Raw genomic sequence first — 27,909 nt, 5'->3', positions numbered from 1 at the left:
ATGGATGATCCCTCCTCCGCCTCCAACAAGCACAAGCGCGAGCGGGGGCGCAAGCCCAAGGCATCGCCGCCCTCCCCCGACCGCTCCTCCCCCTCTCCCTCGGTCGCCCCCGCTCTGGCTGGGCGCCGTGGCCGCAAGCCGCGACGTCATGAGGCCCTCGCCGACGCGGACGCCACGCGTGCTCCGTCCCCGCCCTGCCACGGGGAGCCGAAGCCGGTGGCAAACGGAGGCGATGTGGTGGCAGTGGCGGAGTCAGGCCCCGCGAGCTGGGATGAGGTGGTGAGGGTAGTGCCGTGCATGGACGCTGTGGTCAAGGTGTTCTGCGTGCACACGGAGCCCAACATCTCGCTACCGTGGCAGCGGAAGCGGCAGTACAGCTCCAACAGCAGCGGATTTATCATCAGCGGCCGCCGTGTCCTCACCAATTGAAAGGGAAATGTGCCCTTGGGCCATTTCTATAAGATTTTGGTGATTAAGTGCTCCACACAAATGCTTTGAGTAATATTTGTGCCAAAGACTCAAGAAGTGCAAATCAAGATTAAAGGTATGTTTCTAGACTTAGTACATTGTTTTGAAGACTAATGTATTGTGTCTAAGTGCTAGAAACAGGAGAAATCACTTTAGAGATAAGTTGGCTGTGTTCAGCCAAAAGGCTGCTCGGTCTGGGTGCATCGGACTGTCCGGTGGTGCACCGGACAGTGTCCGGTGTGCCAGGACCAGTCCAGATGAACAGCCTGCTCTCGAGACTCGACGGCGGCGTATGACTATAAATCACCGGACTGTTCGGTGAGTCATCTGCGGCGAAGTCGCCGCTCTCGGGAAGCAGTCAACAGCGTACGGCTAAAAATCACCGGACTGTCCGGTGGTGCACCGGACTGTCCGGTGAGCTAACGGTCGGCCGGGCCAACAGTCGGCCGCGCAATCCGCGCGTGACGCGTGACCGAGCCAACAGTCATATGGGGGCACCGGACAGTGTCCGGTGCGCCAACGGCTCCAAATCTTCAACGGTCGGTTGCGCAAGTTTAGGAAAGCAATCTGCACCGGACAGTGAACAGTGGATGTCCGGTGCGCCACCCGATAGAAGGCAAGAATTGCCTTCCTGGATTGCTTCCAACGGCTCCTAGCTGCCTTGGGGCTATAAAAGGGACCCCTAGGCGTATGGAGGAGCACACCAAGCACTCTTTGATCAACTCTAAGCACCAAGACTCCATTTCCGCGTATTTGATTCTTTGTGATAGCAACTAGAGCTCCATTTGAGTAGAGAATTCTTCGAGTTGTGTTGCAAGCTCAAGTTGTGACTTGTGTGCGTATTTGTGCTCTGATTTTGTGTCTTGTGTGCGTTGCTCTTCCCCCCTTACTTTCGTGTTTCTTTGTGATCATCATTTGTAAGGGCGAGAGGCTCCAAGTTGTGGAGATTCCTCGCAAACGGGAGATAGTAAACGAAAGCGAAACACTGTGGTATTCAAGTTGATCATTGGATCACTTGAAAGGGGTTGAGTGCAACCCTCGTCCATTGGGACGCCACAACGTGGAGTAGGCAAGTGTTGGACTTGACCGAACCAGAGGATAAACCACTGTGCCTCTCTGTGTTGATCTCTTTGTGGTTATTGTGTATCGCAAGAACTCCTCTCTAGCTACTTGGCTTTATTGCTCTAACACTTAATCAAGTTTGTGGCTTTAAGTTTTAAGTTTTTACAGGATCACCTATTCACCCCCCTCTAGGTGCTCTCAATTGGTATCAGAGCCGTTCTCTTCACGAAAGGGACTAATCACCCGAAGAGATGGATCCTAAGGGAAAGGGGATGGTGGTCAACGATAAGGAGAAGGAGTCCACCTTCAACGAGCCAAGAGACGATAAGCCCACCGACTCTGGCTCGAGTCACAAAAGGAAAGACGGGAAGAAGAAGAGGCGCATCAAGAAGATAGTCTACTAGGACAGCGATGAGTCTTCCTCTTCCCAAAAAGACGACGACGACTACGAGAAAAAGAAAACAGTCAACTCAAACTTTTCTTTTGATTATTCTCGTATTCCGCATAATTCAAATGCACATTTGCTTTCCATTCCGCTTGGTAAACCTCCACACTTTGATGGAGAGGACTACGGATTTTGGAGTCACAAAATGCGTAGCCACTTGTTCTCTCTTCATCCAAGTATATGGGAGATAGTAGAGAATGGAATGCAATTTGATAGTACGGATAATCCCTTGTTTATCAATGAACAAATTCACAAAAATGCACAAGCTACTACTGTTCTTTTAGCATCCTTGTGCAGGGAAGAATACCATAAGGTGAGCGGCTTGGATAACGCCAAGCAGATTTGGGACACCCTCAAGATCTCGCATGAGGGGAATGATGTCACCATGCTCACCAAGATGGAGTTGGTGGAGGGCGAACTAGGAAGGTTCGCAATGATCAGGGGGGAGGAGCCAACCCAAACATACAACAGGCTCAAGACCCTGGTCAACAAAATAAGGAGCTATGGAAGCACGATATGGACGGACCACGACGTAAGGTCTTTCACTGTCCTTGATCCACATCTTGTAAACTCTATTCGTGAAAATCCTTGGTACACCAAGATGTCGCCCGAGGAAATACTTGGAAAGTTCGTAAGCGGGCGAATGATGATCAAGGAGGTAAGGTATGTTGTTGAGGCGTTGAATGGCCCAATGCCAATCCACGAGCCTCAAACCGTTGCTCTCAAAGCAACAAGTAGCAGGGAGGCGCTACCTAGCAAGGTGGCGCAAGTTGAGGCGACTGGGCTAAATGAGGATGAAATGGCCCTCATCATCAAGCGCTTCAAGACGGCGCTCAAAGGTCGCAAGGAGCATCCCAACAAGAGCAAGATGAAGGGAAAGCGCTCCTGCTTCAAGTGTGGTAAGATTGGTCACTTTATTGCTAACTGTCCCGATAATGATAGTGACCAGGAAAAAGGAAAGAATGGGAAAAGAGAGAACAAGAAGGTTTACAAGAAGGCTAAGGGTGAGGCACACCTTGGAAAAGAGTGGGATTCGGATTGTTCTTCGTCTGACTCCGACGATGAAGGACTCGCCGCCACGGCCTTCAACAAATCGTCTCTCTTCCCCAACGAGCATCACACCTGCCTCATGGCAAAGGAGAAGAAGGTAAGCTCTCGAAATACTATTACATATGCTTCTTCAAGTGATGATGAATCTAGTGATGATGAAGTAGACTACGCAAGTTTATTCAAAGGTTTAGACAAAACTAAAATTGATAAGATAAATGAATTAATCGATGCTTTGAATGAGAAGAATAGATTGTTAGAAAAGCAAGAGGATCTTTTATATGAAGAGCATGATAAATTTGTAAGTGTGCAAAAGTCTCTTGCTTTAGAAGTTAAAAGAAATGAAATGCTTTCATGTGAAATTTCTGCTTGTCATGAGACTATTTCTAGTTTAAAGAGCATTAATGATAATTTAAATGCTAAATTAGTAGAAACAAATAAGACTAGTCCTCATGTGGAACATGTAGTAATTTGCAATAGGTGTAAGGATTTTAATGTTGATGCTTGCAATGAACATTTAATTTCCATTTCTAAATTAAATGATGAAGTAGCTAGTCTTAATGCCCAACTTAAGACTAGCAAAAATGAGTTTGATAAACTAAAATTTGCAAGGGATGCCTACACTATTGGTAGACATCCCTCAATTAAGGATGGGCTTGGCTTTCGAAGGGAAGCCAAGAACTTAACAAGTCAAAAGGCTCCCATTCCCAACAAAGAGAAAGGGAAGACCCCTATGACTAGTAGGAGTCAAAAGAATCATGCTTTCATGTATCATGATACAAAATATGCTAGGAATTTTCATTATAGTAGGAATTATAATGCTTATGACTCACATGCCATGATTGCTTCAAGTTCAAACTTTAATGGTAGATCTAGGAAGAATTTTGTGTCTCATGCTCCTAAGGAAGTGTATAATGGATCTACCACTGTATTTCATGCTTGCAATGCTAAATTTGTTCTTTCATATAAAAATGAAAAAGTGATTGCTAAAAAGGTGGGGGCCAAATGCAAGGGAGACAAGACTTGCTTTTGGGTCCCTAAGGCTATTGTTACTAACCTTGTAGGACCCAACAAGAGTTGGGTACCTAAAACCCAAGCCTAATTTGCCTTGCAGGTTTATGCATCCGGGGGCTCAAGCTGGATTATCAACAGCGGATGCACAAACCACATGACGGGGGAGAAGAAGATGTTCACATCCTACGTCAAGAACAAAGATTCCCAAGACTCAATCATATTCAGTGACGGGAATCAAGGCAAGGTTAAAGGACTAGGAAAAATAGCTATTTCTTCCGAGCATTCCATTTCTAATGTGTTTTTAGTAGAATCGCTTGGATATAACTTGTTGTCCGTTAGTCAATTATGTAATATGGGTTACAACTGCTTATTTACAAATGTAGATGTGTCTGTCTTTAGAAGAAATGATGGTTCATTAGCTTTTAAGGGTGTACTAGACGGCAAACTCTATTTAGTTGATTTTTCGAAGGAGGAGGCCGATCTAGATGCATGCTTAATCGCTAAGACTAGCATGGGCTGGCTGTGGCATCGCCGTCTAGCACATGTGGGGATGAAGAACCGTCACAAACTTCTAAAGGGAGAACATGTGTTAGGTCTAACAAATGTAACTTTCGAAAAAGATAGACCTTGTGCAGCTTGTCAAGCAGGTAAACAAGTGGGAAGTGCTCATCACAACAAGAATGTGATGACTACATCAAGACCTCTGGAGCTATTGCATATGGACCTCTTTGGACCCGTCACCTATCTTAGCATGGGGGGGAAGTAAGTATGGTCTTGTTATTGTTGATGTTTTTCCCGCTTCACTTGGGTATTCTTTTTGCAGGATAAATCAGAAACCCAAGGGACCCTCAAGCGCTTTCTAAGGTGAGCTCAAAACGAATTTGAGCTCAAGGTGAAAAAGGTTAGAAGTGACAACGGGTCCGAGTTCAAGAACCTTCAAGTGGAGGAGTTTCTTGAGGAGGAAGGAATCAAGCACGAGTTCTCTGCTCCCTACACACCACAGCAAAACGGTGTGGTAGAGAGGAAGAACAGGATGCTTATAGACATGGCGAGGACGATGCTTGGAGAATTCAAGACGCCCGAGCGGTTTTGGTCGGAAGCTGTGAACACAGCTTGCCACGCCATAAACCGGGTCTACCTTCATCGCCTCCTCAAGAAGACGTCGTACGAACTTCTAACCGGTAACAAACCCAACGTTTCATATTTTCGAGTTTTTGGGAGTAAATGCTACATTCTAGTGAAGAAAGGTAGGAATTCAACATTTGCTCCCAAAGCTGTAGAAGGGTTTTTGTTAGGTTATGACTCAAATACAAAGGCGTATAGAGTCTTCAACAAATCATCGGGTTTGGTTGAAGTCTCTAGCGACGTTGTATTTGATGAAACTAATGGCTCTCCGAGAGAGCAAGTTGATCTTGATGATGTAGATGAGGATGATGTTCCAATGGACGCAATACGCACCATGGCTATTGGAGATGTGCGACCACAGGAACACCAGGAGCAAGGTCAACCTTCTTCCTCAACAATGGTGCACCCCCCAACTCAAGATGACGAACAGGTCCCTCAAGAAGAGGCGTGTGATCAAGGAGGAGCACAGGATGTCCAAGTTGAGGAGGAAGAAGTACCACGGGCCCCTCCGACTCAAGTTCGAGCGATGATTCAAAGGGATCATCCCGTCGACCAGATATTTTGTGATATTAGCAAGGGAGTAACCACTCGCTCTATATTAGCTAATTTTTGTGAGCATTACTTTTTGTCTCTTCTATTGAGCCTTTTAGGGTAGAAGAGGCCTTGCTAGATCCGGACTGGGTGTTGGCCATGCAGGAAGAGCTCAACAACTTCAAGCGAAATGAAGTTTGGACACTGGTGCCGCGTCCCAAGCAAAACGTTGTGGGAACCAAGTGGGTGTTCCGCAACAAATAGGACGAGCACGGTGTGGTGACAAGGAACAAGGCTCGACTTGTGGCAAAAGGTTATGCCCAAGTCGCAGGTTTGGACTTTGAGGAGACTTTTGCTCCTATGGCTAGGCTAGGGTCGATTCGCATTTTGTTAGCCTATGTCGCTCACCATTCTTTCAGGTTGTTCCAAATGGACGTGAAGAGCGCTTTCCTCAATGGGCCAATCAAGGAGGAGGTGTACGTGGAGCAACCCCCTGGCTTTGAGGATGAACGGTACCCCGACCACGTGTGTAAGCTCCCTAAGGCGCTCTATGGACTTAAGCAAGCCCCAAGAGCATGGTATGAATGCCTAAGAGACTTTCTAATTGCTAATGCTTTCAAGGTTGGGAAAGCCGATCCAACTCTTTTTACTAAGGCTTGTGATGGTGACTTATTTGTGTGCCAAATTTATGTCGATGACATAATATTTTGTTCTACTAACCAAAAGTCTTGTGAAGAGTTTAGCAGGGTAATGACGTAGAAATTCGAGATGTCGATGATGGGTGAGTTGAACTACTTCCTTGGGTTCCAAGTGAAGCAACTCAAGGACGACACCTTCATCTCTCAAACGAAGTATACACAAGACTTGCTCAAGCGGTTTGGGATGAAGGATGCCAAGCCCGCAAAGACTCCAATGGGAACCGACGGACATGTCGACCTCAACAAAGGAGGTAAGTCCGTTGATCAAAAGGCATACCGGTCTATGATAGGGTCTTTACTTTATTTATGTGCTAGTAGACCGGATATTATGCTTAGTGTATGCATGTGTGCTAGATTTCAATCCGATCCAAGGGAGTGTCACCTTGTGACCGTTAAGCGAATTCTTAGATATTTAGTCGCTACGCCTTGCTTCGGGATCTGGTATCCAAAGGGGTCTACCTTTGACTTAATTGGATATTTAGACTCCGATTATGCTGGATGTAAGGTCGATAGGAAGAGTACATCAGGGACGTGCCAATTCCTAGGAAGGTCCCTCGTGTCGTGGAGTTCTAAGAAACAAACTTCCGTTGCCCTATCCACCGCTGAGGCCGAGTACGTTGCTGCAGGACAGTGTTGCGTGCAACTACTTTAGATGAGGCAAACCCTCTGGGACTTTGGCTACAATCTGAGCAAAGTCCCACTCCTATGTGACAAAGAGAGTGTTATCCGCATGGCGGACAATCCTGTTGAACACAACCACACAAAGCACATAGACATCCGGCATCACTTTTTGAGAGACCACCAGCAAAAGGGAGATATCGAAGTGTTTTATGTTAGCACCGAGAACCAGCTAGCTGATATCTTTACCAAGCCTTTAGATGAGAAGACCTTTTGCAGGCTACGTAGTGAGCTAAATGTCTTAGATTCGCGTAACTTGGATTGATATAGAGCATACATGTGCTTTATGCCTTTGATCATGTTCTTTTATGCATATTATTGTTTATTTGTGGTGCTCAAGTTGTACTCATGATCCCTGGACCTCACAAGTCCATTTGCAAGTGATGCACTTATTTAGGGGGAGGCATGCTACAACTTGACCCTTTAAGACTAACACTACTAGAGATATGCTTATTTAAGTCGCACATTTTAAGACGTATATCAATGCATTTTATAGAACCGTCTTTTATCATATGGTGATGAGTAAGTTAAGACGGTTTGTTGGAGATCCGTCTTTAATAAACAAGTGTTTTGAGACAGTTACATAGTAAGAAATGTCTTATATTGATTTAAGACGAATTGTTATTGAAAACCGTCTCAAATCAATATACCTTTTGAGTCATTAAGATTGCAAGAATTGTCTTAGATTTTGGTTAGTATATTAGACACTTTTGTATATGAAACCATCTCAAATAAAGATATTATTTGAGTCGTTTAGACAATAAGAATTGTCTTAGATGTTAGTGGGTGTACTAGACACTTCTAAATATGAAACTGTCTTCATATGATATTTCTAATTAGACATATTGTGAAAAAATGTAGTAAATAATGAATTCAACTTAGTTTGATGATATATCTCTTCAGGTTTTTTAAAACCTGAACCCTCCTCCCTCCATGTTAACGTTTGGCACGTACGACGATACCACATCGTGCTGACGTGTGAAAAATTATTTCTCATTTTCTTTTTGTGTCTTTAATTTCTCTCCTGACCACGAGCCCTCACTTGGCAGCTCCCAAACCCTAACCCATGGGTCCCTCCTCCCCTATGCTCCCGCATTGTTGTCGGTCCTACTGGTCGCGGCTCACCCATACTCTCGCGCGCCTGAACCCTAAGCATCCTCCTCACCGCTGGTGATTGCTGCCATGAGCCTCTACAAAGGGCATGCTACGAACATAGCCTCCTACCATGACCACATAGGGATGACAATTTTACCCATGAGTTTGAATATCCGTCAGATATCCGATCCATTAGATTCAGATTCAGGTATATAATTTGACCCACGGGTCTCGTTCGTATCTGACCAATGTTTAAAATAGCTGGATATAGCGGCCGCTATATCCAGATATAGCCGCTGGAGACGACTGGGGTTAAGATAATCATATTTTCGCGCTAAAGGATCAGAGAAGCTAATATCCGCTATTATCCAGCTAAAACAGCTAAAACCTATCACATTTAGTGCGCTAAAAGTTCTCACCACTCACTTTAGTTTCGGCTATGGGTGTGGCCATGTGGGCCGATTTGCCGAATGAAATTTGGGGCCCAAAATACTGAACCCTAGCCGACTTGCAGTTGCAGTCTTGCTCCTCTCCTCTAGTCCTCTCTATGATGCAGCGACGGCGTGATCACAGCTGGTGGGGCGAGCTCAAGGCAGCGGCTGCAAGGGCGGCTTCGGCCCTATCTACAGGGGTGCCGCCACGGAGAGCGCCAAGCCTGGACTCAAGCCATAGGAGGTCGTGAGGTCGCCGAGGCTCAGGGCTGCACAACAGATCTCTTGTTTCTCCCTTCTTTGATCCTCCCTTGTTTCTAAGGTTTCGATTCTTCCTTCTCTTGTTCTCCCCGAGCAGTCTGGCTATGGCGGCATCCATCCATTCTCTAATAGAAGCCAAGCAAACTGTTGCGTGCTCCGGCAACTCTGGTGGCGAGTGACGACTTCAATAGGCTGCTGGTGGTGACAGTCATGTCCCATCCTTATCCATAGCAATAGGCAGGCAAAGTCATTTTGAAGTATGTTTATTTGATCTACGCTTGCTACTTGTGCTACTGAAGTTCTAAACATTAAGCATTGAATGTCTAAACATTGTCTTCGATCGGTATTTGATGAATTGAACTATGTTATATGTTTGCTATCTTTGCTTGGGATTTCAGCTGAATGTATATTGTAGAGCCATCGGTTCTCCGTTACACAGGTCCTTGTAAATATGCCTCTGCGCTTTTTGAGTCTTGTCCTTTCTCTTGTGTGTTGATAGGTAGGTAATCAGGTATTTTCAGTTTTATGAAAAACCGCTAAATCATTTAGCTGCAGTTATATCTAGATATATCTTTTTGTAGTTGCTGAAAAAACTATGGATAAATACTTTAGCCCGCTATTTTAAACATTGTATCTGACACGTCTTAAATTCAGATCAGGTACAGATTGTATCTCTGCATTGTACATCCGAAATTAACGATTTCAGGTTTTCAACGCACGGGTTGCAGCCGGCCGCCTAGTGGAGTAGTGTGTCTAACCCTAGTCCACTACTCCACTCGAGTTACTCCCCTCCCCTGAATCCCTCGTCCCCTCGACGGCTTGACTCCTCTTGGTTGGGCGGCTGGCAAGCGACGACCATGACCTAGACAACCACGCCCCACACGGTCGTGCTAGCCCGCCGTCGGCATCCACCGGCCACCATGCCCTATGTCAGCGAGAGGGCCAGTAACGACCTTGGCACGGCGGCACCCTGCGGGCATCACCAGCGTCGCCTACCACCACGGCATCACCGGCACTCTGATCAGGCATATGCGTGTGAGTCTCCAGCCCCTTGTTGATACTCTCTCGTCCCAACAGTCCTGTCCCAAGCAAAATTTATCTCCTCTTCTTCCGCCCAGATGAGTCTCCACCCCCATGCGATGTGCTAACGATCGGGTATTGAGCATGCCAAGCGGCGATGCGCGTGTCTAGGGCTCACACTCGTTTTCATGGGTTGGTAAGGTCGTCTAATTAGGAGGTGGTCGAGGGATTGGTTGGCGTCATCCTGGATTTCAGTCACATTTAGCCGGAAGCTCTATCCTCTCTGTTTCTCTTCCTATCTAGTCTATGATTGATTCGACCTATTTTTGGGACAAGTTAGAGTAGTCTTCAGTGCAGGTTACTGCATTTTTCAATATATTGTTCTATGCTGCAATTTGAGTGGAGTTTTTGGTGCTTCTAGGTCAATCGGTGTGTTTGTTCAAAGGCGATGCTGCTTGTATCTATAGTGAAAAGATCTGTTTCAATCATGATAAGTTTATCACATTCACTAACAAAGGTACCATGTAAAAAAAGACCACCGCAAAAAATATTGAAATGTTAAGATTAAGATTGAATCAGAACGATACCTGCACTATTTCCTCTTCCTTATGGACTTCACCTTTAGAGAAAGAAACATACTCTTCAGCTTCAAGATCATATTCTGTAGGAAAAGAATTATATCTACCAACTCTTTTCACATGGATTTTTAAAACTTGTAGTGTTTAAAGAACGAGAAATGGATTTGCTTGTTTCTAATTCATTTTACTTGTTGTATATCGATATGCACATGCACTTTCAGGTAAATTCACTCCTACTTTACATCCTTTTTTCCTTGCAACCATTGTCTCAGATAGATAACCTTCTGCAGTCAGCTTATAATCAGGGGGACAAATGAGGATGATGCCAACTCTCCTCCATGTATGTTGACGTCACATGTCTGTCCAATAATCTTGATTTCATTTTGCTTCACTTATCTATGGATCCTTGGTTCTGTACTACAATTCTAAAACCTATTTTGGAGTTGGATCATTTAGTTGTATTCCCCAAGAGCTTTTTACTTAAGTATCTGGGATGTGAGAGAACTTAGTTTTGTTCACAATAAAGCTGCCATTATATCCTTATTTATCAAAGAAACTTGGAGACATAATGGAAATGATGTTTGGTGGGCGTTATGTAATTATGGTGATGGCGGTTTTTTCAATCTACAGAGGATTAATATACAATGAATTTTCTTTATTCTATTTGGCCTTTTCGGTAAATTGACATGATGGCGTGGAGAGTGGCAGGGAATCCTCATCGTTGTACTGACGGTACGATATACAACAGGTATGTACTGTCTTTGATTGTGCTTTCGTTTAAAAGGTAGTTTTGTCAGTTCACATTACCCTGCACCACTCTGATGAAAATTGTTCTAATTAATTTGTGTTACTCTTCTTTAAGTGATGACAATTGCTTTGCTCAAGATAGTCACATAGCAGCAGTTGACCATTCAAGTGCTCAGGTGTCTTTCTCTTTGTGGCTTACGGGCTATCATCAGCACAACACCTTATTCATCTCCTATCTTCTGTTTTAAACTACATTATGTAAACAGTGCAAAATAGTGTTTTGCACGGCCATATGCATTGTCTGCTGGTCATAGCCTTAGGCATGTTAGTGACCATCATCATGTCTCAAAGTGTACAAAAATCGAGCTTACCACTCATCAAGTTGAAGTGTCCCACAGCTGCCTTTTGCTTGCTATAACTTATTCCCACTACAACACTTATGGCCTGCTATAACTTACCACTCATCAAGTTGAAGTATCTTCACAGTTGAAATTGATAATATAACTAGTGATTGACAGATTGAACAATTAAAATTTTGTGGTAAAAAAACTGTGCCGTCACGCAATTACATGTGGTTGCATGTCCTCTAGTCAAGAACAGCTGAGAGCATGTGAGTTTGATTTCTTAGTTGTGCATTCTGTTGGACTAGCCCGCTGGTGTCTTCAAAAGAAAGTGCAGAAAATATATCCGTGTTAGTGCACAAAATATGCATAGTAAACATAATTCATATAGTTGTTTGGCCCTGTCAACATCGCACACATTGTAAGGAATTATGATAATATTCCCTTGCAGTGCCTGGATAGTTCATTGTTTTTTTACTACGGAATGAAGTTAGCCAAACTAAATTTGTGATCACCGCCTCGATGTAGTTCATCCTGTTTGATTTTGTTACCTATACTTTATCTGTGACTGGCCATGTGAACATGTACTGGCTTGGTTTCTAATGTCCACCTTCCCATCCCTGTTTTTCTCTCCTAATGTAGTTCATCCTGTTTGATTTTGTTACCTGTACTTTATCTGTGACTGGCCATGTGAACATGTACTGGCTTGGTTTCTAATGTCCACTTTCCCATCCCTGTTTTCCCCTCCTTCAGGACTTCTTCAGTGATCTTTTGGTACATCGTTGCTGATACAAACAGCCTACCCAGACTGCTTTTGTGAAGGTATGTGCATACCTATATTGCTTCTTGAGGCTGACTCATGTGATTGGTGGTGTTTGGAAGATACATTAAAGTTTAATTCGACAAATGTCTTTTGCTTAGGGCTCCTAGCTTGGTGTTTCTTGTTATGTGATACTTGTGCATGCGAAGTAGGTGAACTGCTACTTAAATGGTACATATTTAGCTTAATTACTTACTGGTGGCATTGCAGATTATATGTTTCTGTCTTAAAGATACATTAGTAGGCTGTAGTACTCACACTGCTTCTGTTCTCATATGTTCACACACTGCATCTGTTCACAGCCTGATTCAGAGGCATGCATGATGTTGTAGTAGGCGAGACCACCCAAAAGCACTCCCAACGCCTGACCACAAGAGCTAGCAGATAGCAGCCCTACTGTTGGCAATCCAATAATCACATACTAAGTTTTCCTTGAAATTTTGAGTCTTGAATTGACTTCTTCCTTAATTTATAGTTTCAACTCAAAACGAATACACTATTTTTTGTTGAACCACATTTTTCCTCTGCTCAGTTTGGCATCATTATTGTATCATAATATTATCATAATTAATCCATTTTGGTAAACTGACTCTAGAAAATTTTCTTGAATGGTTTCCTATCTTTTACAGTTAAGCTACATTATGTGCATGGAATTTTGCAATATACCTTCTGTTTCTTGCTCACATGATTGATGTGATTTTGAATTCATTTAGCACATTGCTTTCTGAGAAGCCATTTGTAGTGCAAGGATGAAACTTGGTCAGAGTGTTTACCATATGGATTGGCAGGTATCTTTCAGCTTCTTACATATTAAAGGTTATATTGTACTTTTCCGAGCTAATCTGCCTCTATTGGCATCGATAATTTACTTCTGTAGCCCCAAACAAAGCTCTGGATTGTCCTATTCCCATGACAAGGTTGTGCTCTTCTCCTGCAGTGAAACCAAAAAAGAAGGCGCGCTTCTGTTCTTCCGTATTCATGTCAATGCAACAACAGGTACAAGTAGTCTTCTTGGGAGCTACCCAGTAGTTGAGTGAGAAATTGATAAGCTATTCTAAATTAAATGTAAATATGCATTTCTGACCATAGTATGAAGTTGAAAGGTGTTTATGTTCCTTTCCTGTGTATAAGATAAACATTTTTTTCTAACCCTTCTTCCTTAGGTCGCTTAAATTGAAATTGATGTCTACAAAGTGCTTCCCATTTCATTATTAGATTACTGATATAGCTATGCCTGGTGAGTGGAGATAAGTGGAGGTGGCACTACCAATTCCTTGATGTACCAGGAATGTTTGGATTGTTGTATTCTGACATTGTTTGGTTCAACATATTCAAGGTATGTTCCAAGGCTATCTTAGAAAAAATTCCTGCAAATATTGCATTTTGATTCATCTTGTTGCCCTTTTTGTTTTCGGTTTGGACCATACTGTGATTTCTTCAAGTTTGATGTCGACAACGTGGTCATGGTGACCGGCAGGAGGAACATCGGGCGTGTAGGAGTGATCAAGAACTGGGAGAAGCACAAGGGCAGCTTCAAGGTCATCGACGTGCTGATTGGAGCTTTTTGCATGCTATGTCTAGTTTTCTCCTATTTGTTGTACAGGAAAACGTAGAATGGAATTCAAATTTGGTGGTCGCAAAAGTGTGGAGACTTGAATTCATATAAAGTTAGGCTTAACATTAGTGCAAACAGTTGTATTTTAGTTTAGATTTAGAGTACACTTATGTATGCCTTGTTTGACAATGCTTATTTATGATATATTGAATTGTACTTATTTATATTATATTAATGAAAGGGAAATGTGCCCTTGGGCCATTTCTAAGTATTTTGGTGATTGAGTGCCAACACAAGTGTTTAAGTGTAAATCTATGCCAATTGATGGACAAAGTGCAAATCAAGTCTAAAGGTATGTTTCTAGACTTAGTACATTGTTTTGAGAACTAATGTATTGTGTCTAAGTGCTGGAAACAGGAAAAATCAAATTTAAAAAGAGATGACTTTGTTCAGCCAAAGTCAGCTCGGTCTGGGTGCACCGGACTGTCCGGTGGTGCACCGGACAGTGTCCGGTGGTTCACCAGACAGTGTCCGGTGCGCCAGGTTGGCTCTGGCAAACTTGCTGCTCTCGGGGCTTTGACGGCGGTGTACGGCTATAAATCACCGGACTGTCCGGTGAGCCATTCACAGGCGAACTCATCGCTCTCGGGAGATGATTAACGGCGTACGGCTATAATTCACCGGACTGTCCGGTGGTGCACCGGACTGTCCGGTGAGCCAACGGTCAGCCGGGCCAACGGTCGGCCGAGGATTCCGCGCGTGACACATGGCCGAGCCAACGGTCACAATGGGGCACCGGACTGTCCGGTGTGCACCGGACAGTGTCCGGTGCGCCAACGTCTCTACATCTGCAACGGTCGGCTTCGCCAAATAAGGAAAGAAATCCGCACCGGACAGTGTCCGGTGGTGCACCGGACTGTCCGGTGCGCCAGGCGACAGAAGGCAAGAATTGCCTTCCTGGAATGCTCTCAACGGCTCCTAGCTGCCTTGGGGCTATAAAAGGGGCCCCTAGGCGCATGGAGAAGGCATCCAAGTATTCTCTAAGCATTCCTAAGCACCAAGACTTCGATTCCGCGCATTTGATTCTTTGTGATAGCATCTAGAGCTCTATTTGAGTTGTGAACTCGTCGGGTTGTGTTGTGAGCTCTTGTTGCGATTTGTGTGCGTGTTGTCACTCTGATTTTGTGTCTTGTGTGCGTTGCTCATCCCTCCCTTACTCTGTGCTTCTTTGTGAACATCAAAGTGTAAGGGCGAGAGGCTCCAAGTTGTGGAGATTCCTCGCGAGCGGGATATAGTGAACAAAGCAAAACACCGTGGTATTCAAGTGGGTCTTTGGACCGCTTGAGAGGGGTTGATTGCAACCCTCGTCCGTTGGGACGCCACAACGTGGAGTAGGCAAGCGTTGGACTTGGCCGAACCACGGGATAAACCATTGTGCCATCTCTGTGTTGATCTCTTTGTGGTTATTGTGTTTTGCTAAGACTCCTCTCTAGCCACTTGGCATTATTGTGCTAACGCCTAACCAAGTTTTGTGGCATTAAGTTTCAAGTTTTACAGGATCACCTATTCACCCCCCCTCTAGGTGCTCTCAATTGGTATCGGAGCCGTTCTCTTCAAGAAAGGGACTAACCGCCCGAAGAGATGGATCCTAAGGGCAAGGGGATTGTGATCAATGATAAGGAGAAGGAGTCCTTCGTCAACGAGCCGAAGGATGACAAGCCTACCGACTCAGGCTCGGGTCACAAACGTAAAGATGGGAAGAAGAAGAAGACAAGGCGCATAAAGGAAATCGTCTACTATGACGACAGCGACGAGTCCTCTTCTTCCCAAAAGGACGACGACAACGACTACGAGAAAAAGAAGACGGTTAACTCAAACTTCTCTTTCGATTATTTTCGTATTCCACATAGTTCAAATGCACATTTGCTTTCCATCCCTCTTGGCAAACCTCCACACTTTGATGGGGAGGACTATGGATTTTGGAGTCACAAAATGCGTAGTCATTTGTTCTCTCTCCATCCAAGCATATGGGAGATTGTTGAGAGTGGAATGAAATTTGATAGTACTGATAGTCCTATGTTTATAAATGAACAAATCCATAAAAATGCACAAGCTACTACTATCCTTTTAGCATCTTTGTGCAGGGAAGAGTACAATAAGGTGAGCGGCTTGGATAATGCCAAGCAGATCTGGGACACCCTTAGGATCTCACATGAGGGGAACGACGTCACCATGCTCACCAAGATGGAGTTGGTGGAGGGAGAGCTTGGGAGATTTGCAATGATAAGGGGAGAGGAGCCAACCCAAACATACAAACGGCTCAAGACCCTCATCAACAAAATAAGGAGCTATGGAAGCACGCGATGGACGGACCACGACGTTGTTCGCCTAATGCTAAGGTCTTTTATTGTCCTTGATCCACATCTTGTGAACAATATTCGTGAAAATCCTAGGTACACCAAGATGTCACCCGAAGAAGTACTTGGGAAGTTTGTGAGCGAGAGAATGATGATCAAGGAGGCGAGATACGTGGACGACGCGTTGAACGGTCCAATCCATGAGCCTCAACCCATCGCTCTCAAGGCAACGAGGAGCAAGGAGGCTCTACCTAGCAAGGTGGCACAAGTTGAGGCGGCCGGGCTCAATGATGAAGAGATGGCCCTCATCATCAAGCGCTTCAAGACGGCGCTAAAGGGACGCAAGGGGCAGCCTAACAAGAACAAGACGAAGGGGAAGTGCTCATGCTTCAAATGTGGTAAGGTTGGTCATTTTATCGCTAACTGTCCCGATAATGATAGTGACCAGGAACAAGGGAACAAGAGGGAAAAGAAGAAAGCTTACAAGAAGGCTAAGGGCGAGGCACACCTTGGCAAGGAGTGGGACTCAGATTGTTCGTTGTCCGACTCCGACAACGAAGGACTCGCCGCCACTGCCTTCAACAAATCGGCCCTCTTCCCCAACGAGCGTCACACATGCCTCATGGCGATGGAGAAGAAGGTATGTACTCGGAATACTACTTATGCTTCTTCAAGTGAGAATGAGTCTAGTGATGATGATGAAATAGATTATTCATGTTTATTCAAGGGCCTAGATAGAACCAAGGTTGATAAAATTAATGAATTAATTGATGCCTTGAATGATAAGAATAGGTTATTAGAAAAGCAAGAGGATCTTTTGTATGAAGAACATGATAAGTTTGTAGAGGCACAAAAATCCCTTGCTTTAGAAATTAAAAGGAATGAAATGCTTTCTAGTGAATTGTCTACATGTCATGACTCTATTTCTAGCTTAAAGAGCATAAATGATGATTTGAATGCTAAGTTAGAAATAGCAAATAAATCAACATCTTGTGTAGAACATGTTACAATTTGTAATAGGTGTAAAGATTTTGATGTTGATGCTTATAGTGAACACCTAGTTTCAATTTCTAAATTAAATGATTAATTGGCTAGTCTTAATGCCCAACTTAAGACTAGCAAGAGTGAAATTGATAAAATAAAATTTGCAAGGGATGCCTACACGATTGGTAGACATCCCTCAATTAAGGATGGTCTTGGCTTCAAGAGGGAAGTCAAGAACTTAACAAGCCATAAGGCTTCCATCTCCACCAAGGAGAAAGGGAAGGCCCCTATGGCTAATAGTGCTCAAAAGAACCATGCTTTCATGTATCATGATAAGAGACAATCTAGGAATATTAATAGAAGTTATGATGCTTTTAATTCTCATGCTATGATTGCTTCTAGTTCTTCCTATATGCATGGTAGAAATATGTCTAGGAGAAATGTCATTCATCATATGCCTAGGAGAAATGTTGCTCATGTTCCTAGGAATATTAATGAACCTTCTACAATTTATCATGCTTGCAATGCTTTCTTTGCAATTTGTTGAAAGGATAGAAAGGTGATTGCCAGGAAATTAGGGGCAAAATGCAAGGGAGATAAAACTTGCATTTGGGTCCCTAAGGATATTGTCACTAACCTTGTAGGACCCAACAAGTGTTGGGTACCTAAGACCCAAGCCTAAATTTGCCTTGCAGGTTTATGCATCCGGGGGTACAAGCTGGATTATCGACAGCGGATGCACAAACCACATGACGGGGGAAAAGAGGATGTTCTCTTCCTACGTCAAGAACAAGGATCCCCAAGATTCAATAATATTCGGTGATGGGAACCAAGGCAAGGTGACAGGGTTAGGAAAAATTGCTATTTCATCCAAGCACACTATTTCTAATGTGTTTTTAGTTGAGTCGCTTGGATATAACTTGTTGTCTGTAAGTCAACTCTGTAATATGGGATATAACTGTTTATTCACAAATGTAGATGTGTCTGTCTTTAGGAGAAGTGATGGTTCATTAGCTTTTAAGGATGTACTAGATGGCAAACTTTATTTAGTTGATTTTGCAAAAGAGGAGGCCAGTCTAGATGCATGCTTAATTGCTAAGACTAGCATGGGCTGGCTGTGGCATCGCCGCTTAGCACATGTGGGGATGAAGAACCTTCACATGCTTCTAAAGGGAGAACACGTGATAGGTCTAACTAATGTTACTTTTGAAAAGATAGACCTTGTGCAGCTTGTCAAGCAGGAAAACAGGTGGGAAGCTCTCATCATACCAAAAATGTGATGACCACATCAAGACCGTTGGAGATGCTTCACATGGACCTCTTCGGACCCGTCGCCTATCTAAGCATAGGAGGAAGTAAGTATGGGCTTGTTATAGTTGATGATTTTTCCCGCTTCACTTGGGTATTCTTTTTGCGGGATAAATCTGAAACCCAAGGGACCCTCAAGCGCTTCCTAAGGAGAGCTCAAAATGAGTTTGAGCTCAAGGTGAAGAAGATAAGGAGCGACAACGGGTCCGAATTCAAGAACCTTCAAGTGGAGGAGTACCTTGAGGAGGAAGGGATCAAGCACGAGTTCTCCGCTCCCTACACACCACAGCAAAATGGTGTGGTAGAGAGGAAGAACAGGACGCTCATAGACATAGCGAGGACGATGCTTGGAGAGTTCAAGACCCCCGAGCGATTTTGGTCGGAAGCCATGAACACGGCTTGCCACGCCATCAACCGGGTCTACCTTCACCGCCTCCTCAAGAAGACTTCGTATGAGCTTCTAACCGGTAACAAACCCAATGTGTCTTACTTTCGTGTATTTGGGAGCAAATGCTATATTCTAGTGAAGAAAGGTAGAAATTCTAAGTTTGCTCCCAAAGTTGTAGAAGGGTTTTTGTTAGGTTATGACTCAAATACAAAGGCGTATAGGGTCTTCAACAAATCATCGGGTTTGGTTGAAGTCTCTAGCTACGTTGTATTTGATGAGACTAATGGCTCTCCAAGAGAGCAAGTTGTTGATCTTGATGATGTAGATGAAGAAGACGTTCCAACGGCCGCAATACGCACCATGGCGATTGGCGATGTGCGACCACAGGAACAATTGGAGCAAGATCAACCTTCTTCCTCAACAATGGTGCATCCCCCAACTCAAGACGATGAACAGGTTCATCAAGGAGAGGCGTGTGATCAAGGGGGAGCACAAGATGATCATGTGATGGAGGAAGAAGCACAACCGGCACCTCCAACCCAAGTTCGAGCGACGATTTAAAGGAATCATCCCGTCGACCAAATTTTGGGTGACATTAGCAAGGGAGTAACTACTCGTTCTAGATTAGTTAATTTTTGTGAGCATTACTCCTTTGTCTCTTCTATTGAGCCTTTCAGGGTAGAAGAGGCCTTGCTAGATCCGGACTGGGTGTTGGCCATGCAGGAAGAGTTCAACAACTTCAAGCGTAATGAAGTTTGGACACTGGTGCCGCGTCCCAAGCAAAATGTTGCGGGAACCAAGTGGGTGTTCCGCAATAAACAGGACGAGCACGGGGTGGTGACGAGGAACAAGGCTCGACTTGTGGCAAAAGGTTATGCCCAAGTCGCAGGTTTGGACTTTGAGGAGACTTTTGCTCCTGTGGCTAGGCTAGAGTCTATTCGTATTTTGCTAGCATATGCCGCTCACCATTCTTTCAGGTTGTTCCAAATGGATGTGAAGAGCGCTTTCCTCAACGGGCCAATCAAGGAGGAGGTGTACGTGGAGCAACCCCCTGGCTTCGAGGATGAACGGTACCTCGACCACGTATGTAAGCACTCTAAGGCGCTCTATGGACTTAAGCAAGCCCTAAGAGCATGGTATGAATGCCTTAGAGACTTTTTAATTGCTAATGCTTTCAAGGTTGGGAAAGCCGATCCAACTTTATTCACTAAGACTTGTGATGGTGACTTATTTGTGTGCCAAATTTATGTCGATGACATAATATTTGGTTCTACTAACCAAAAGTCTTGTGAAGAGTTTAGCAGGGTGATGACTCAAAAGTTTGAGATGTCGATGATGGGCGAGTTGAACTACTTCCTTGGGTTCCAAGTGAAGCAACTCAAGGACGGCACTTTCATCTCCCAAACGAAGTACACACAAGACTTACTAAAGCGGTTTGGGATGAAGGACGCCAAGCCCGCAAAGACTCCGATGGGAACTGACGGACACACCGACCTCAACAAAGGAGGTAAGTCCGTTGATCAAAAAAACATACCGGTCCATGATAGGTTCTTTGCTTTATTTGTGTGCTAGTAGACCGGATATTATGCTTAGCGTATGCATGTGTGCTAGATTTCAATCCGATCCAAGGGAGTGTCACTTAGTGGCCGTGAAGCGAATTCTTAGATATTTAGTTGCTACGCCTTGCTTCGGGATCTGGTATCCAAAGGGGTCTACCCTTGACTTGATTGGATATTCAGACTCCGATTATGCTGGATGTAAGGTCGATAGGAAGAGTACATCGGGGACATGCCAATTCTTAGGAAGGTCCCTGGTGTCATGGAGTTCTAAGAAACAAACCTCCGTTGCCCTATCCACCGCTGAGGCCGAGTACGTTGCCGCAGGACAGTGTTGCGTGCAACTACTTTGGATGAGGCAAACCCTTAGGGACTTTGGCTACAATCTGAGCAAAGTCCCACTCCTATGTGATAATGAGAGTGCTATCCGCATAGCGGACAACCCCGTTTTGCACAGCCGCACAAAGCACATTGACATCCGGCATCACTTTTTGAGAGACCACCAGCAAAAGGGAGATATCGAAGTGTTCTATATTAGCACCGAGAACCAGCTAGCCGATATCTTTACCAAGCCTTTAGATGAGAAGACCTTTTGCAGGCTGCGTAGTGAGCTAAATGTCTTAGATTCGCGGAACTTGGATTGATTTATAGCATACATGTGTTTATGCCTTTGATCCCGTTCCTTATGCATTTTGTTGTGTATTTATGGTGCTCAAGTTGTACTCATGATCCCCGGACCTCACAAGTCCATTTGCAAGTGATGCATATGTTTAGGGGGAGACGTGCTACAACTTGACCCTTTGAGACTAACCATGTGCTTGAGTTTTCTTAATTTAGTCTCAAAGGAGGTTTGAAAGGGAAAAGGTGGACTTGGACCATGAAAGACTTCAACTGCACTCCGATGAGAGGGTAACTTATTCCAAGTTCATCTCATGTACTCTTATTGCCTTTGTATTCTTATTTGAAGATTTTGGTGAGGCAAGGGGGTTCGAGGGCCAAAAATTGATCCCGTTTTGGTGCTTGATGCCAAAGGGGGAGAAAATAAGGCCAAAGCAATAAATGGATCAGCTACCACTTGAGAAATTTTGAAAATAGTATAATAGAGCTTTTGGTTTGTCAAAACTCTCTTATTGTCTCTCTTGTCAAAAGTTGGCCTCTTGTGGGGAGAATGGTTGTTTATGGGAAAAAGGGGGAGTTTTTGAAATCTTTGATCAATTTCTCTTGGAACAACTCTCTTTATGTCTCTACAATTGTGTTTGAATTAGAGATAGAAGATTGAGGTTGATTCGCAAAAACAAAACCAAGTGGTGGCAATGGATGATCCATATATGCCAATTATGAATCAAAACAATTTTGAGTTCTCATTTGTATTGATGTTGCACTTCTTTTAGTTGCCTTTTGTTGTGTTGGCATAAATCACCAAAAAGGGGGAGATTGAAAGGGAAATATGCCCTTGGGCCATTTCTAAGTATTTTGGTGATTGAGTGCCAACACAAGTGTTTAAGTGTAAATCTATGCCAATTGATGGACAAAGTGCAAATCAAGTCTAAAGGTATGTTTCTAGACTTAGTACATTGTTTTGAGAACTAATGTATTGTGTCTAAGTGCTGGAAACAGGAAAAATCAAATTGAAAAAGAGATGACTTTGTTCAGCCAAAGTCAGCTCGGTCTGGGTGCACCGGACTGTCCGGTGGTGCACCGGACAGTGTCCGGTGGTTCACCAGACAGTGTCCGGTGCGCCAGGTTGGCTCTGGCGAACTTGCTGCTCTCGGGACTTTGACGGTGGTGTACGGCTATAAATCACCGGACTGTCCGGTGAGCCATTCACAGGCGAACTCATCGCTCTCGGGAGATGATTAACGGCGTACGACTATAATTCACCAGACTGTCCGGTGGTGCACCGGACTGTCCGGTGAGCCAACGGTCAGCCGGGCCAACGGTCGGCCGAGGATTCCGCGCGTGACACGTGGCCGAGCCAACGGTCACAATGGGGCACCGGACTGTCCGGTGTGCACCGGACAGTGTCCGGTGCGCCAACGTCTCTACATCTGCAACGGTCGGCTTCGCCAAATAAGGAAAGAAATCCGCACCGGACAGTGTCCGGTGGTGCACCGGACAGTCCGGTGCGCCAGGCGACAGAAGGCAAGAATTGCCTTCCTGGAATGCTCTCAACGGCTCCTAGCTGCCTTGGGGCTATAAAAGGGCCCCTAGGCGCATGGAGAAGACATCCAAGTATTCTCTAAGCATTCCTAAGCACCAAGACTTTGATTTCGCGCATTTGATTCTTTGTGATAGCATCTAGAGCTCTATTTGAGTTGTGAACTCGTCGGGTTGTGTTGTGAGCTCTTGTTGCGATTTGTGTGCGTGTTGTCACTCTGATTTTGTGTCTTGTGTGCGTTTCTCATCCCTCCCTTACTCCGTGCTTCTTTGTGAACATCAAAGTGTAAGGGCGAGAGGCTCCAAGTTGTGGAGATTCCTTGCGAGCGGGATATAGTGAACAAAGCAAAACACCGTTCTATTCAAGTGGGTCTTTGGACCGCTTGAGAGGGGTTGATTGCAACCCTCGTCCGTTGGGACGCCACAACGTGGAGTAGGCAAGCGTTGGACTTGGCCGAACCACGGGATAAACCACTGTGCCATCTCTGTGTTGATCTCTTTGTGGTTATTGTGTTTTGCTAAGACTCCTCTCTAGCCACTTGGCATTATTGTGCTAACGTCTAACCAAGTTTTTTGGCATTAAGTTTCAAGTTTTACAGGATCACCTATTCACCCCCCCTCTAGGTGCTCTCAATTAATTATAATGTTGTTCAATATATGTGTATATATATTTCTCTTTCAAATTATTATAACGTGATGTCTAAAAAATGATTATAAATTAAAGAATGTACTCCCGTGTAAGTCATTTCGTTTAAATATTAATAAGACGGTCACCAAAATGTCTAATATTAGTCTCCTAAATAAGACGGTTTCTAAAACGTCCATTATTAGTCACCTAAATAAGATGGTTTTCTATTGTAATCGTCTATTATTATAGGATATTCGAGACAGTTTGATAAATACTTTATGATTTATAATGTTTGTATTCTCTATGGTTCTTTAGAAGCAGTGTCTTAAATAAAAACCTAATTCAAGACGGTTTATCGGACAAAATGACTTAAGCAAATACCTTTTTCAGACGGTTATAAATTAAAAAATTGTCTTATATAATATCTTTTAAGACGGTTTTTAAACATCTTCAATGTGGGATATCTTTTATGACTCCATCAAATTTGGACACTTCATAAGCGTCTTAAGAACTGAAAATTAACCGTCTCATATAACATGTTTTGTAGTAGTGTAATCGTGTGCTTGAGTTTGCTTGATTTAGTCTCAAAGGTAGATTGAAAGGGAAAGATGGACTTGGACAATGTAAGACTTCCACTGCACTCCGATGAGAGGGTAATTTACTCCAAGTTCATCTTCGTGCTCTTATTGCCTTTTTTACTCTTAATTGAAGATTTTGGTGAGGCAATGGGGTTCAAGGGCCAAAAATGATCCCGTTTTGGTGCTTGATGCCAAAGGGGGAGAAATTAAGGCCAAAGCAATAAATGGATCAGCTACCACTTGAGAATTTTGAAAATAGTAGAGTAGAGCTTTTGTTTTGTCAAAATACTTTTATTGTCTCTTATTGTCAAAAGTTGGTCTCTTGTGGGGAGAATGTTTGATTATGGGAAAAAGAGGGAGTTTTTGAATCTTTGATCAATTTCTCTTGGAATACCTCTCTCTATGCCTCAACAAGTGAATTCAACTTAGAGATAGGAAATTGAGTTTGATTTGCAAAAACAAACCAAGTGGTGGCAAAGAATGATCCAAATATGCCAAATTTGAATCAAAAACAATTTTTGTTCTCATTTGCATTGATGTCGCACTTCTTTTAGTTGCTTTTTGTTGTGTTGGCATAAATCACCAAAAAGGGGAGATTGAAAGGGAAATGTGTCCTTGGGCCATTTCTATAAGATTTTGGTGATTAAGTGCTCCACACAAATGCTTTGAGTAATATTTGTGCCAAAGACTCAAGAAGTGCAAATCAAGATTAAAGGTATGTTTCTAGACTTAGTACATTGTTTTGAAGACTAATGTATTGTGTCTAAGTGCTAGAAACAGGAGAAATCACTTTGGAGATAAGTTGGCTGTGTTCAGCCAAAAGGCTGCTCGGTCTAGGTGCACCGGACAGTGTCCGGTGTGCCAGGACCAGTCCAAATGAACAGCCTGCTCTCGGGTCTCGACGGCGGCGTACGGCTATAAATCACCGGACTGTCCGGTGGTGCACCGGACTGTCCGAAGAGTCGTCTGCGGCGAAATCGCCGCTCTCGGGAAGCAGTCAACAGCGTACGGCTAAAAATCACCGGACTGTCCGGTGGTGCACCGGACCGGTGAGCCAACGGTCGGCCGGGCCAACGGTCGGCCGCGCAATCCGCGCGTGACGCGTGGCTGAGCCAACGGTCAGATGGGGGCACCGGACTGTCCGGTGTGCACCGGACAGTGTCCGGTGCGCCAACGGCTCCAAATCTTCAACGGTCGGCTGCGCCAGTTTAGGAAAGCAATCTGCACCGGACAGTGAACAGTGGATGTCCGGTGGTGCACCGGACTGTCCGGTGCGCCACCCGACAGAAGGCAAGAATTGCCTTCCTGGATTGCTTCCAACAGCTTCTAGCTGCCTTAGGGCTATAAAAGGGACCCCTAGGCGCATGGAGGAGCACACCAAGCACTCTTTGATCAACTCTAAGCACCAAGACTCTATTTCCGCGCATTTGATTCTTTGTGATAGCAACTAGAGCTCCATTTGAGTAGAGAATTCTTCGAGTTGTGTTGCGAGCTCAAGTTGTGACTTGTGTGCGTATTTGTGCTCTGATTTTGTGTCTTGTGTGCGTTGCTCTTCCCCCCTTACTTCTGTGTTTCTTTGTGATCATCATTTGTAAGGGCGAGAGGCTCCAAGTTGTGGAGATTCCTTACAAACGTGAGATAGTAAAAGAAAGCGAAACACCGTGGTATTCAAGTTGATCATTGGATCACTTGAGAGGGGTTGAGTGCAACCCTCGTCTGTTGGGACGCCACAACGTGGAGTAGGCAAGTGTTGGACTTGACCGAACCACGGGATAAACCACTGTGTCTCTCTGTGTTGATCTCTTTGTGGTTATTGTGTTTCGCAAGAACTCTCTAGCTACTTGGCTTTATTGCTCTAACACTTAATCAAGTTTGTGGCTTTAAGTTTTAAGTTTTTACAGGATCACCTATTCACCCCCCTCTAGGTGCTCTCACCAATGCTCACTCCGTGGAGCACTATACCCAGGTTAAGCTTAAGAAGCGCGGCTCCGACACCAAGTACCTTGCCACCGTCCTGGCCATCGACACAGAGTGCGACATTGGTGCGCCCGCTCTCCCCATCCCTGCCACTGTCTCCATTGTTTATTTCTTACTCTTAGTTTTTTCTTCTTATTGTGATGTTGGGTTTGTCCATTGTACTCATGAAAATCGGATGCATAGTAATTTCTTTATTGTTTTCTTAGAGAAATACACCAAGATCATTTTTATGGTATCTATGAAACTTCTGAGGCTATAGCATCATTTGAGTTATGGCATGGTACTTATCATACAGTTGATTTTTCATGTTGCTTATGCAATCTAATTTGATATTATTTGTTTGTTGTATCTGTCTCAGCGCTCTTAACTGTCAATGACGATGAATTCTGGGAAGAAGTTTCACCTATTGAGTTTGGAACATTACAGTCCTTCAGGATGTAGTTACTGTTGTTGGCTATCCAATTGGAGGAGATACCATATCCGTGACAAGTGGAGTGGTCTCTAGGATAGAAATACTTTCATATGTTCATGGTTCTACAGAACTTCTAGGATTGCAGGTACATTTTTTCTGAAATTATGGTAACTTCAAATAAATCTTTTTATAAAGATAGATGTTGCAAGTGAAGTAAATATTTTGAGAAATCATGACTTATCGGCTCACCGACGTGTCTAATATGGGCCTTGTCTTGTTAATAGATAGATGCAGCTATTAATTCAGGAAATTCAGGTGGCCCAGCTTTTAATGATAGGGGAAAATGTGTCGGTATAGCTTTTCAGTCTCTTAAACATGAAGATGCGGAGAACATAGGTTATGTGATACCGACTCCAGTTATTACACATTTCATTGAGGACTACAAAAAATCTGGAGAATACACATGTAATATGCTCTTTTCTGTAATTACTGGGAGTAATTGTTGGTTTTATTAGCATGATCATGCATTTGGGTCCACAGTCTACAACTGTTACAAAAACAATGGACAGATGATATTGACATTTTAGTCTGTAGTTGTACCAGTCTATGGATCTATTCTTCCAGCATTACATGGTTTATCACATGATGATTGTTTTCTCTTCTAGACTATGCCTAATATTTATATACAATATTTTAGTCTGTAGTTGTACCAGTCTATGATGATTCTTTTAAGTGTGATGATTTATATTGCTTATTGGTTTAGTTCATAGCACTTACTGTGAATGTCATAAAATATATCAGCAAATAGGAGTCTTTAGTCAAATAGAGAACGACCTAGTTATTTGAATTCTTTGTACTGTTAAGTAGCAATATGTTGATATAAAGCCTATGTTTCTTATCACTCTTCTATGTGAGTTTTGGTTGTCCTTGGTGGTCTCTATATGCAAGTAACAATATTGGTATTTATTTTGACGACATTCTTTCAGCCATGTAATGCTTAGTACTATGATGTTCATATTCTTTTTATGTACAATCCTTATCTTCGTGTCATTCAGTAATTTTTCTGCTACAGCCAGATCTTGTAGAAAACTGTAAAAAAATTGGTTGTGATGTCCTAGTTCTTATCTAGTCACTGTCTCTTCTTTTCCCTTTTTTTTTCTTTATCAATTTACTCTGTGCTACTTGATATACTGGAGGCAACAGAGTCCATATAAATTCATTGCCATATGTTGATCATGGTATTTGAATCCTATCGATGAAAATTGAAATGTCAGTACCTCTTTACTCACATGGGAATGAATCTTTCCACCTTTTGCTTCTGAATTTCTGATAGTCACTATAGTAAACTAACTATGAATATATCAATTTATGAATAGTGTAAAAGCACTTTTTCCTAACAATATGTTATTTCCCAGACTACTGCCCCTCACTTTTAACTTTCTTTCAGGCTGCAATTGAGTACATTCATTCTTTATCAAGGGCACAGCCTGCACGTTCTCTCAATGGTGTTGGCCTTTGTCCTGCTAGTAGATCACTTAGCACCCATGCCGCCACTACGTCAAGCACACCACAGTTGAAAGCACACCACGTCAAGCACCCAGGCCGCCACTACGTCAAGCAAAACAGAAGACGAGAAGAACTGATGTAG

General features: G+C 43.7%; 1 long non-coding RNA gene and 1 pseudogene across 1 annotated transcript; both read left to right on the top strand.

Moving 5' to 3' along the window:
- On the top strand, positions 1-27,909 carry LOC103638934 (protease Do-like 9; annotated as a pseudogene).
- Positions 13,017-13,793, top strand: LOC109943387 (uncharacterized). Its single transcript, XR_002266054.2, has 3 exons — positions 13,017-13,149; positions 13,299-13,357; positions 13,525-13,793. It is a non-coding gene; the product is annotated as an uncharacterized lncRNA (long non-coding RNA).

This window comes from Zea mays, chromosome 9 (genome assembly GCF_902167145.1).
Source record: "Zea mays cultivar B73 chromosome 9, Zm-B73-REFERENCE-NAM-5.0, whole genome shotgun sequence".
Taxonomy (NCBI): Eukaryota; Viridiplantae; Streptophyta; class Magnoliopsida; order Poales; family Poaceae; genus Zea; species Zea mays.
This window is presented reverse-complemented; position numbering and strand designations above follow the sequence as displayed.